Genomic DNA, 11641 nt, shown 5'->3' with positions numbered 1-11641 from the left:
TAAGTTTTAAAAATGAAATACACACACACACACACACACACATATATATATATGGCAATATCATATTCAAATTAAAGAGAATAAAATACTTGTTTTTATGGTATATTTTTTATTCAAAAAAATATTTATGTGTAAAAAAGTTATGGTCGTTTAACGTAGTGGTGGTAGTTGATTTAAAATAAGGGTTAAATATGTAACAATTTTATAAATTAACAAAATGTGATTGAAGCTGAAGGACCAAACTTGTAAATATTTTTAAATTAGTTAAAATTAACCGTATATAATGGTGGATAAAAACCAACTTGTTCTTAAAATATAATAATTTTATGCATCACTTGTTGTACCTAAAGCAACAAGTTTGGTACTTCTTAAAATCTAAATGGTCCGTAACTCATACTTTATATATAATATAGATATACATATACATTATTACACGAGGTGAGTATATAATACATGCATTATTACATTATATATAGTATAGATATACATTATATACCTAGTATATATTACATTATATATAGTATAGATATAAAACATACATTATATATATTATAAAACATATATAATAAAACATACATGGTATATAGTATATAGATATGCTTTATACATTATATATATAGTATAGATATAAAACATACATTCACAAAAAGAATAAATCACCTAAATTATGTCTCAAATCTCAACCCTAATCTTTTATATAAAATACAACGCACCTTCACAAACCACACATACATTAATTCTTGATTTCATTCAACAAAACACATGGATCTTCTCAGTTTTGAAGCAACCGAGCTAAGGTTAGGGTTGCCTGAGATGGGCTCAAGTGTTTCCGATGACAATGATTCATCAAGATCTCCACCACCTACCAAGTAAGTTGTTACAAAACCCATGCAAGATATAACTAAATCACGTCTGTCTAAAAGTAAATAAACATTTAGTGCAAATATAAATATCCTTCTAATGTGAATTGTCATATATTTTCAGGGGACAAGTTTTGGGGTGGCTGCCGGTGAGATCCTGCCGGAAAGACATTGAAGCAACCTAGCTAAGCTTGGGGTTGCCGGAGATGGGCTCAAGTGTTTCCGATGACAATGATTCATCAAGATCTCCACCACCCACCAAGTAAGTTGTTACAAAACCCATGCAAGATATAACCAAATCACATCCGTCTAAAAGTAAATAAACATTTAGTGAAAATATAAATATACTTATAATGTGAATTGTTATACATTTTCAGGGCACAAGTTTCGAGGTGGCCGCCGGTGATGAGTTCCGGGATCTATATAAAAGTAAGCATTGATGGAGCTCTATATTTGAGGAAGGTTAACCTAAAAGTGTACAAAGGGTATGAAGAACTCATGAAGGGGTTGAAAGATATGTTTAAGTGCAATATAGGGTTGTACTTTAAGATGGAAGGGTACAACTCTGAATATGCGCTAGCTTATAAAGATAAAGATGGAGATTGGATGCTTGTTGGAGATATACCATGGGATATGTTTCTTTCTTCTTGTAGAAGACTTAGAATTATGAAAGTTGTGAAGTTACAAAGAGTTGGTATTAGGTTTTGTATTAAAAGGTTTTGTTCTTTATTTTCAAGAGACTAGGAGCATAAATGTGTTCACAATAATCTTTTTTATTTTAGTTTTTTGAAGGGATTAAAAAGTAGTTTTTCAAAAGCCTTAAATTCTAGCTTTTTAAATGATTTTTTGAAAAAGCTAATAAGCCAATAAGTATTAACTCAATCTCAAGTATGCTCTAGAACAAAATAATAATAATAATAATAATAATAATAATAATAATAAAAACTATAAATGTACATGTACATATGATCATGCATTTTTTTCTTTAAAGATTGTATAGATCTTTAAAGTTTCTTTTGGAATTTGAGATATGCCCATTGAATTACGTGTACAACAACGTTATTACTCTTATCAGGCGGAATGCTTGTTTTTATCGATTTTACAAAATCAAAATAGTAATTAATTAGTATATATAATTTTAGAAGAAACTAATAAAGTTTGAAAATTCGATGCAACCACTGATCTAGTTCGTTGGTCAACCGGTTGGCACCATAATTGATTAACACAAATAAAGGTGGTTCAAGAGACAAGTTGTGTAGAGGATTTCTATTCTTACCAATCCGATTACGAAACAATGGTCGATCTTTGCATCTCTTAGTCAACTATTATATTAGTAAATAATATGGTATATGGTAATATAAATGTATTGTTTGTGATTATTGTTTCCTAAGTTAGCTAATAGGTTGTTGTAAACCATGTGTATCTACTATGATTGGTGAAGCAGAATGTAAGAGAATTATTTCCTTCACTTACATGGTATCATACCTAACGATCCTATAACCCTATTATTGCCGACTTCGGTCTCCAGCCACACATTGTGCTGACTTCGGTCCGCAATCCTCCATATTTGCATATTTTTCAATCCAACAATTGCTGCCATGCACACAAACAACTTGGAAAATCAACGGCATATGGACACCGGTGCCACTTCTTACATCACTGGTCATGACCAAGGTAAACTTAATTCCCCTTTCTTATCTAGTTCAATAAGCTCTATACTTGTGGGAAATGGCCAGCGTATTCCCATTCTCGGATCCGGTAACGAAACCCTACCCACTTCCGCCAAACCTCTCCACCTTAAAAATGTCCTTTATACCCCTGAAATAATTAAAGACCTAATATCTGTTCGTCAATTCAATATCGATAATTGGACATCTATTGAATTTGACCATTTTGGTTTTTCGGTGAAAGATTTCATTGATGGGAAAATACTATCGAGGCATGACAGTGATAGCCATCTTTATCCGGTCACCAACACCACCGCTTCCACCTTTCATCTCTCGCGTGATCAAGATTTTTGGCACTACCGTCTTGGTCATCCAGGACTTCCAATTTTCAATTCTCTTATTTCAAATAAATTTATCTCTTGTAACAACGTAGTCGTGAACTTGTTTGTGATTCTTGTCAACTCTCCAAGAGTAAATGTTTGCCTTTTTATAAGTCTATCACAAACTATATTACCTTTCGATATTATTCATTGTGATATGTGAACTTCACCGGTCCTGAGCAAATATGGATATAAATATTATATGGTATTGGTTGACAATAAGCACAATATACTTGGATTTTTCATTTGAAATTTAAATCCGAAACCTTTGATAGATTTACTAAATTTCACAAATTCATTCTCACACAATTTCAAGTTCACATAAAATCATTCCAATGTGATTTAGGGGGTAAGTTTGATAACCACAATTTTAAAACCTTTTCCGCTTCTAACGGATTCCAATTTCGTTTTTCGTGTCCTCAAACATCCCAACAAAATAGGAAATCGGAATGTATAATTCGCCGTTTAAACGAAATTATGTTAACTCTACTTGCTCATGCTAACCTACCACAAAATTTTTGGGTTGAAACGCTTCACGTCGCGCCCTATCTTCACAACATACTTCCAACCAAACTTTTAAACTATTACTCACCCATGGTCGCACTTTACCAACGCCATCCCACATATGACCATTTGCGTGTGTTTGGGTGTGCATGCTACCCAAACGTCTCGGCCACCCGTCAACACAAACTTAGCCCACGGTCAACTTTATGGGTGTTCCTTGGCTACTTGACCAATTTTCATGGTTTTCGATGCATGGAATTATCAACCGGTAAAATCATTCTATCTCGTCATGTAATTTTTGATGAGACAAATTTTTCATTCCAATCTCACAACCATACTGCTCCCCTTGACTACTCATTCCTAAATACTGACCTTTCCCCTATCATATTACAATCAACTCCCACCCAAACTACACCTCACCAACCCAACACAACCGGTTCCACACAACCAACTACGGGAACACAAAGTCCTCCTAATTCACACCTCCTATCTATAAACAGCCTACATAATTCACCCACCCAACATTTCCCTTTCCCTGATCGTGCTATAGATCATCACACCACAACATCACCCAGAACCCACTCACACACTTCCCCACCAACATGATCCACTGCATCACCCACGGCCCCGGCCACTACACCACCAATTCCGCCTATGCCCTCACATCCCATGACCACTCGTCTCCGAGCGAGTATTACCAAACCAAAAATCCCTCTAAACCTACACATCACCACCATTTCTCCATTACCAACATCACACCTAACCGACCTTTCCGATCCGAATTGGAATGCCGCCATGCAAGATGAGTATAGTGCCTTATTGCACAACAACACTTGGGAATTAGTTCCAAGGCCACCGGATGCAAATATCATTCGTTGTATGTGGCTATTCAAACACAAATATAATGCCGAGGGTCAACTACAACGTTACAAATCACGGCTGTGGTTAACGGAAAATCTCAACTTGTTGGTGTTGATTGTGATGAAACATTTAGCCCCGTTGAAAAACCGACCACAATCAGAACAGCTCTCAGTCTAGCCACATCACGATCTTGGCCAATTCATCAACTGTATGTTAAGAATGCATTTTTACATGGAGATCTAAAGGAAACGGAGTATATGTTTCAACCACCGGGGTTTAAGGACCCTAACCGTCCGGGGCACGTTTGCAAATTACAAAAGTCACTGTACGGATTAAAGCAAGCACCTTGGGCTTGGTTTCAACGCTTTGCATCATATCTTCACAAATGCGGATTTAAAAGTGTGAAATCTGATTCTTCATTGTTTACTTACAAACAGGGTGACAATATGGCATATCTTCTTCTTTATGTTGATGACATTATATTAACCGCATCACATCCATCTTTGTTAAATAGCATCATCAGCTCCCTTTCTAAGGAATTTGCCATGTCCGACCTCGGTAAGCTACATCATTTTCTGGGTATTTCTGTTAAGCATCAAAATGGCGGATTATTTTTATCTCAAGAACTATACGCGGAAGACATTTCGGCACGGGCAAACATGACCACGTGTAAACCGGCTGCCACTCCAGTTGGCTCATCTTCAAAATTAAGTGCAAACACTTCTAAACATCCTAAAAATACCCAATGTCCAACACCACCACCACCCACCATGAGCCACCACCACCGTCCACCACCACCACCATGTCTACCACCCACCACCACCACCACCGTCCATCATCACCACCACCCACCATCGGCCACAACAACCGTCCACTACCACCACCCACCGTCCGCCACCACCACACCCACCACCATCGTCCACCACCATCACCACTACCCACCGTCCGCCACCACACGGTCCACCACCACCCACTACCACCCACCGTCCGCCACCACCACCACCGTCCATAACCACCACCCACCGTCGACCATAACTACCGTCCGCCACCACCACTAGCCATCACAACCGTCCACCGCCTTCCACAATCGCCTGCCGCCAATCACCCACCACCACCCACTTCCACAGTTTGTATACCACCACTAATTATTTTAGCAGTCTATAGGCGTTAAATGACTTCTATCTACTATGATATGCGTGATAGTTAACTAATTTTCAGCTTATGCAGACGATATCTAGTTTATAAAATAAACAGTATTAAATTTTCAGATTGCAGACTTTCGGACCACATCTTCTGTCTTCAAAAACAAACATCACCTTAGTTGATTAGGTGATATTCCTCTGTTGGATCTCTCAGAATTTTCGTAACATATCTTTATAACCAGGAAACTTATTAATTATCATTCAATTATTGAAACCTAATGTTTGATATTCAAATTCAAGTTGCAAACTTTATATGCTAGTTATCAATATTCTCATATTAGTTTTAAATTTCATTAATAGAACCTAAAAATTAGCGATTAATCTGTACAAGTTTATTATTAATATATGTAATTTCAAATTTTTATCTTTTTGAATGTGTCTTATGTGTGAGATGCATCTTATTTTAAGTGTTTAATGCTTTGTTGTAGAATCAAATTGTCAATTATGTTTTGTTTTGCAGGACTGTTGAAGGAAGTAAGTATTTGCACCTCCATTGTGTAATATTAGTAAAAGGTAATCTTGAAATTTCTTTTTTATGTGTTAGGATTGAAATTACAGCCTAATTGGAGTTTGTTACTCGAATTGGAGAGAGGGGGGGGGGGGGGGGGGGGGGGGGGTCATGAACGATGGGGAAAGAGAGAAGGGGGGAAGTTTGAATAATTTGCAAGAATGGTCCCTGGTATTTGAATGCCTAATCAAGTTAAGATAAAACACAGCAATGGGGGGATTTTGCAAATTGTTGATAGTTATAATATTTTATATATAATGAAAATAAAACCAAGTAACACGGAATGAAATAAATGATCAATGATCAAATGAATTAACAAATTATTAACAATTGTCTGGATAAAAAAATAACATAAAAAATTAAACAGGTCGGGTTTTCGGGTCCAAAAATTGACGATTGCTACGGTATTTACAACTTTTTGGAAATTTCGTTCGAAATTAGAATACAAGAAAAATTACCATAAGAATAAACCAAAATACAAAATCAATTTTGTAATAAAAAGGAACAACACAGATGTTCGGGTGACCTGAAAAACGCTACAAGTGGGGAGTATGACAAGTCCACTTATATATACACCATGATCTTGTCATATTATATATCATTTGTACCGTTGTCCTATAGTCCCTCAGTTCTGAGTTGTTCGCACACCAACGTACCCTCGAAGACTTCCATGCGAGGATTTTAGTAATTACGCGTGTACTCATAATTATTTATTTTCGTTGCATGGCCCGCATGGCTCATTCCATTGGGTGTGTTAAAATCATACATATGTATATAAGAAAATCATTTGAACATCAAGCTAAAGTTTTTTAAATAAAGACGAACAAAATCTTTAACGGCCATTGAGAAATAAAGAAAATCTTGAAGCTGATTATTCAAGATGAAAAATGTGACCCAATAATAACCAACAAATAGTTGAATGAACGAAAATAATGAAATCATTAAAATCCTGAACATCAAAATAGAGTGTTGAAAGATGCAACAAGTTGCTGGGTACTAAAACCAAAATGAAACCCGTAGTAGATGAAACTAATTGTCAAAATAGTTAAGTCCAATATATGAAACATTAGGGTCATGAAAAACTAGCATTTGTAAACACATGATAACCAGAAGAAACTATCTAAGTCAGTGAGTTAGTGACGCAAAGTCATTAGTAATGCTATTCTCGAGGATGTTTAACCGTTACGGGGAGGGTTTAGGTTAGAGACGCTCGTATTGAGGTAATGATAAATCACAATCGAAAATACTAAATCAGTAAAATAAAATAAATACATAGGGCTCCTATTAGATAGTTATGCCTAAACCAAGCATACATCCCCGGTTCAAAGTAAATGGTCATAGGAAGCCTAGATTACTGTTCCTATTAGAAAACCATGCACATAGGCATGCACATGGTCCCCTGTTTCCATTAACGATTATGTTTGGGGTCATCGGTCATAGGCCGTTAGATTGAGTTTAGCATGAGTAAACAAATATAATTCTATATATGGGATAAGCAATGCGTATCGTGCTTCATGAGAAGAGTAAATGAAGATAGATATGCCAAATGCAAACATGATTTCATTAATAATATTGAAAATTTGATAGTACATTCAAACATTATTTAAACGAAAGATATATATATATATATATATATATATATATATATATATAATGTAGTAAAAGTGTTGTCCGCGGTGCTTGTCTTCTCGGGGTAGGTAGGTCTTGGGCATAAGGACTAGTGTGAGGTGGTGCCATGATTTCTAAGTTGGCACTCATTGGCGTTGATGTAGTACACACGCCTTTGTGTACCCTGGTTGGCTTGATTCGCTTGAGTTTGCCCGACTTAGTTTGGTAGAGATTGAATAGCTTGGATTGGTTGGGTGATGTTGTGCGTGAGTGATGGTTAAAATATTGTAAAACCCCAAACCCGGGTGTCAAAAAATTGAAACATCATACCATAAATTTACCCAAAAATTTTCACACGTTTATTTAAACTCAAAACACAAGCAGCGGAAGTCTTTCAATTAAACAAGTTTTCAGTGGAGAGAAACATTGAAAATAAATTAGGTTGTGACAATAGAACTTTATATTAATTCAAAACTTGTGTCTACGCACCGGAAATATTTAAATCAAGATAATTAAGTTACTTGTCATAAAATTCACTCAATATAAAATGTCATAACCTTTAATTAACATTCCATAAATAATGCCATAACTTATTTTAATTATTTGCGGTCTTCAACTAGAAATGTTATCTTTAAATGTTGGGTAGCCTTGAGCACATCCAAAGGGTGATTTAAACATCTATCTAACCTAAAATCAATCTAACTTACACACAAAGTCAGCTTAAGTTGAGTGAGTTCATGTATTTATAAACAACATTTATAAATCAGTTTAAATTAATAAACATAAAAATAGTGGAGAAAATAAACAGTTTTCCTCGCTCAAACACACAAACACGGGACTACTCGCCACAAGTCTTCCTCGAGTAATAGATTTGACCCGGTCGCTATAAAAAACATAAACGCGTGGCACGAGCCTCCCCACCATGAGTCTTCCTCGAGTAATATATTTGACTCCGTCACGATTCAACAAAACCTAAACACGTAATACGGGCCTCCCCGCCACGAGTCAAGTCTCGAGCAATATATTTGACCCGATCACGGTTTAACACAACGGCGGGCCTCCTCATGACGAGTCACAAGATACGAAGTCAAGGACTCGAGTAATATATTTGAGGATAATGTTAAAGTTAAGTGTGGAGATGGGAAACTGGCGTTTTAGGAAATGAAAGAACATTAAACTAACGTTAGGAACGGCACGTATAAACGTGTAAGTATAATATCTACTCTCAATGATATGTGCGGAATCCATAATCTTCTCTTATCCATGTGTAGCAAAGCACTTTGAGTTTGCGCGCTATGCTTTCCACCATAATTGGTTTGCCGTTCAACACCTTATCATTTATCGCCTTTTCATAAACACAAAATCGACTCGAGACAAATGGCGTGGAATACTTTTGCTTTTCTCTTTAGAAATTTAGTAAGGTGTTGTTTGGTGCTACAGCCAGTAAGTGCTGAACCAGTAAGTGTTGTTTGGTTGGGCCTCTGAATGACTATGCATAATAACTATTTTACCCTCTAAACTATTTCGTGCTAAATAATATGCATCCCTTTAGTGAGAGCCCTTAATAACTCTACTTAATGATTGAAGTTTAATTTTAACAAACCAAATTACATCTTAAAACAAACTTTTATAATACAAGAAAAATACATCTTTAAATAATTCAATTCATTGATGTCTTCCATTCTATTAGTTGGTTTGTTTAATTAAGTGTATAATTGTTACAAAATTACAATTACGACCTTCACATTATTCAGCATATACAAATGTTACCTTGACTATTTGACACCTAACAATACTCCCTCCATTAAGAGTTCTTGACTTCAAGAACTAAAATAGTAAATAAATAAGGAACGAAAAGGAAATGGCGACACAAACTTTCACAGAAAGCATCTAATCTAGTGAAAATGCTTTAGAATGTTTTAAGAGCTAATTGATTGTTTTACTTCTCATGCAAATCATATACTGCTTCAATCACATCCCAAAAAAATAGAGGCATAACACTAATGAAAATTCAGTTTGGGAAGCCCTCAAATATTCTCAATCACCATTGAATAACCTTCAAACAAAGCATTAGCTGGACCCGAATTAAAGACCAACATCAGTAGCAACCAAATTCTATTAGGAGGAACATTAATCTCTTGCTTAGCGAATTAGTTAAAAGAATCACTTTTGCCTCATTCAAAATCGCCATGTTACATTTTGAACCACACTCTCATCAATTGAATAAATCTGTCTCAGTCTCCACAAAATTGAATGATTAAAATAACATAAACTATCATAGCTATAATGGAGAATGTGACAGCCTTTATCCACGATTCTAAGGACTAATTATTCCTATATCTTTGAGATCGCATGCCATCGGTTTCAGCCACCCTTTTATCATTAAATGATATAACTGATCTCACATGTTCATTGTCTTCTCTATGAAGATCTAGAGTACTTTTCATGTATTGTGTAACATCTTCTTAAGATGGCATCTCTATTAAACTCCCGAGAGCTATCACATATTCAAATTGACAAATGATGCTAAGAATACACACGTGCTCGCACGCACACGCGTACACACACACATATACATATAGGGGTGTTAATCGGGTTAGTCGGGTTAATCAAGTTAACCACGATACTCTATATTTTTAAGTTGATTTTTGTGTTTGTAACTTGTGGGCTACAATATTTGTCATTCCACTCAATTTCCAATTTCTTTCACTAGTAATTATCCTAAAATTTCATATAGGCATGTAAATGAACCAAACGAACATGAACAATGGCATGTTCTTGCTCATTCATTTAACTTGAAAAGAATACGAACACCTAACTGAACAAATATTTGTGTTCATGTTCGTTCGTTAAAAAAAAGCATGTTCATGTTCGTTTATGTTCGTTGATTTAAAATCTTAACAAACAGTTCACAAACATAAATGAACATAATTAAACAAAGATAAATTCGCATAAAGGAACATATATGCACATACATATATGAACATAAAGAAACATAAACAAACATAAAATATAAAACATACTATGGTGATATAATTTCTAAATGCAAATAATATTTAATAACTTTTTATTAATATATAAACGAACATGAATGAACATGAAAGAACATGAACGAACATAAACAAACTTAAATGAACGGTCATAAACAAATGTTCATGAACATAGATGAACAAATTAAACATGTGTTTATGCTCGTTCGTTTAATTAAATGAACACAACATAAATGAACTTCCCACAGAATGGTTCACGAACAAGTAGAATAATTAACTCCTCTATAAAACTTCAAACATTTAAATTTTAGTGCTTATTTCACTTTTGTGTCAATATTGTATTCGAAGTTACTTATCATCACTAATAGGGTTATCCGGATTAACCCGAAACCCAATGTTTTTCCCAAAGATGAACCTGAAACCCGACCCTATTAACAACTAGGTTAACCTAAATAACCCAAATAACCTGATTAATATTTTTGACCCCATTTAATCCAACCCTAATTAGCTTATTCGGGTTCGGGTCGGGTTAATCGGGTTCTGGTATTTTGGACACCCCTATATGTCACACCCGGCCTTAGGGGCCTAGCCGTGTGACCAATTGTTAGTACCAATTTTGTTAATTTATCAAAGTTAGGTTACGCAACGGAAAATATTTAATAAAATATTTACATTCATAACTTAGAGAATTAAATACTCTTTTTTGTTACAAAATTACTTGCTTTAAAAACAAGTTTACATATGCTTCGTTTATAAAGTTAGCTGAGCCTTCAGCTGTGTTCTATGCCTAGGGATCTTATATCTCTACTAGCATTTCCATCTCCATATCTTACTCCTGGTTACCTTAAAACATTTTTAAAAATAGGTAAACTATATGCTGGTGAATAACGTTGATTCAATAAAAGGTTTTCGTAATTTGTTATGACACAAAACCAATAGCGGTCAACGACTCAGTGGTTCTCAATCCTATCTTATCGAAACTAAACATACACACAAACCACTTCAGGGACAGTTGCTTGCCCCATGACCAGTATGACTGTAGTGTTTCCACTACCATGAGT

General features: G+C 35.2%; 1 pseudogene; it reads left to right on the top strand.

Moving 5' to 3' along the window:
- Window positions 1-1066: 1066 nt before the first annotated feature.
- LOC143602105 (auxin-induced protein IAA4 pseudogene) lies at window positions 1067-1604 on the top strand (annotated as a pseudogene).
- Window positions 1605-11641: the final 10037 nt, after the last annotated feature.

This window comes from Bidens hawaiensis, unplaced genomic scaffold, assembly GCF_021521415.1.
Source record: "Bidens hawaiensis isolate Kalapana, Puna unplaced genomic scaffold, B.hawaiensis_p1.1 tig00057905_1, whole genome shotgun sequence".
In the NCBI taxonomy this organism is placed as follows: Eukaryota; Viridiplantae; Streptophyta; class Magnoliopsida; order Asterales; family Asteraceae; genus Bidens; species Bidens hawaiensis.
This window is presented reverse-complemented; position numbering and strand designations above follow the sequence as displayed.